General features: G+C 43.0%; 1 protein-coding gene across 5 annotated transcripts in view; it reads left to right on the top strand.

Moving 5' to 3' along the window:
• Positions 1-1,615: 1,615 nt before the first annotated feature.
• The window catches only part of LOC108755853 (myocyte-specific enhancer factor 2), an 83,706-nt gene continuing 83,226 nt past the window's right edge, over positions 1,616-2,095 (top strand). For all 5 annotated transcript variants that reach the window (XR_001939791.1, XM_018499191.1, XM_018499190.1 and 2 more), the window contains exon 1: positions 1,616-1,772. The gene's annotated coding sequence lies outside the window, so the exon portion shown is untranslated. The remainder of the gene's footprint in view (positions 1,773-2,095) is intronic.

Here is a 2,095-nt window from a genome sequence, read left to right as displayed (position 1 = left end):
TATAAATATTGCTATATTTAATTACATAAGATCGTGATATGTTAATGACGCACTTTGTCCTCCATTACAAGCGGAAGGGTTACATTCGCCGCGGGGAATACTTTGAAATAATCACAGTCGCAGGGATATCGACTTAATCTTTCTTCTGTTCGAGCACGAAAGCGATTAATCCACGATATAATGCATATTAAGTGCATTCTAAGTTTAAACGACACTTTAATTTTAGCGTGTAATAATTCTACACTACGCATTTACATTAATCGTTATAGCATTTACTTATCGTTCTTGTTTTATTCAGGTACTCGAAATAATAACAATAATAAATTAATAGTTTCAAAATCATAGTTATTTTACAAAAGATCTCGATAATTTTATTAAACTTCAGTTCATGTTCTTTAAAAAAAAAATACAATAGCTATATAACTGTATAACTGTTATTTTTTTAACACCTGGTTTTTTGCTGCGGTATTTAAAAATTTAGTTAGATACAGATCTGAAAATAATTTTCTTACCTTATGAAAATAGTTGTATAACGTTCAAACTGATGCTAAAATGTTAAAACTTTTTGCAATATTGCTCATTATACCTAAGATTTCTATATGATTATTTTTATAGTCCAACAAAATTATTTTCAATTCTAGTTAAATGTTTAGATACTCTAGAAAAATCATTCTTTCCTCGCAGGTATCCAGTCAACCAAAAGACTAATTATATTTTTTTAGCAGTATATGAAATGATTTTCTACCGTTATCGAACTTCTCACTAGAAGCTCAGAATCATTTATAGATACATTAGGTTTTTTTTATTAAAAAAGCAATCGCATTTGACCGAAGGGAAGATTAGATTACAAATTAAAAAATTTCGCTGGAAGCAATTCCACCACGTTGTCGAATCAATCGATCGTCGATTAATTTAATTAAAGTTTAATTAAAATTTAGTAAAGGTCGATTTTAAATTTCGAAGGATCGGATCTCGTCTTCGCGGCTCGTCTTTCCGTGGCCGATCGTTATCGTGCGCTGGTGCGCGTTTAAACGAGCTGTCGCGCGCAATGAAAACCCGACCTGCGCGACCGTGGGATTTTCGCAGCGCTGAAATCGCGATTGGCCGGCCTGCGGCTCAATGTCACGCGGCTTCAAGGTAAACTATCGGTGACGTCAGTGTACGTCACTTAACAAGTGGGAGTGGATGGATAGATGTCGGCAGCCGCGGTGGTTCTCGCGAATCGCGCTCGGTATTTGTGGAAGCCCGTGCCGCCGCCGCTACGCGATAATGCCGCGCGTTTCTTAGCGATATGTAGTGCTGTGTGCGGTAGTAGCAGTGGCGTCGACCGACTCGTCGCACGTGTTTCACTGTGCGTGGAAAATCACCGAAATACGTTCGCGCATGCTCGACCGCCGATGACGTCACGAAAATTGTGCTTTTGATCAAGCAACCGCTCTTCGGTGTGTATCTTTTTCTCTCCCCTACTTCACCCTCCGCCTCTTTCCCTCCGTTTTTCTCTATCTTCATCTCTCTTCCCCTCCCCTCCCCCCTGCATTTTCCCTGTCGTTCGTTACGTTCTTTTTCTCCCTCTCTCTCTCTCTCTCTCTCTCTCTCTCTCTCTCTCTCTCCCCCCTCTCCTCTCCCCTTCCCATTTCCCTCTCTTTCCTTTTTTTTTTCTCACTGGACGCACAATAATGTTACTGTGCAAAATCAAATAATCGCCGGGTCACACGCACACGACGGGGGAAAATCGTGGGGAAGCGGCTGGACCGCCGCGCCGACGGAAAACCGTGAGTATTAATTTGTCTTCCTTCGCCTGTTTACCTTTCAAAAGTCATCCGTCACAGAATAGTAGCCGTAGCCTGTCGGACATGGCCTTCGCTTAGCGCGCACACCCGCGCGTGCATCTACACACACACACACACACACACACACACACACACACGTATACACGATTACACGCGCCCACGCACACACGTTCCCGCGTGCATGCGCGCAGCAGCCGCATGCACGCACACGCATACACGCACACGCATGCACGCACCTACGTCACGTCTCGGTCTCGGATTTCGATGGACCGCGAAACGGAGCGCGCTGTGAGAGAAGAAGAGGA

Source organism: Trachymyrmex septentrionalis, unplaced genomic scaffold (assembly GCF_001594115.1).
Source record: "Trachymyrmex septentrionalis isolate Tsep2-gDNA-1 unplaced genomic scaffold, Tsep1.0 scaffold9, whole genome shotgun sequence".
NCBI lineage: Eukaryota > Metazoa > Arthropoda > Insecta > Hymenoptera > Formicidae > Trachymyrmex > Trachymyrmex septentrionalis.
The sequence above is the reverse complement of the archived record's forward strand: the minus strand, read 5'-3'. Positions and strand labels throughout refer to the sequence as shown.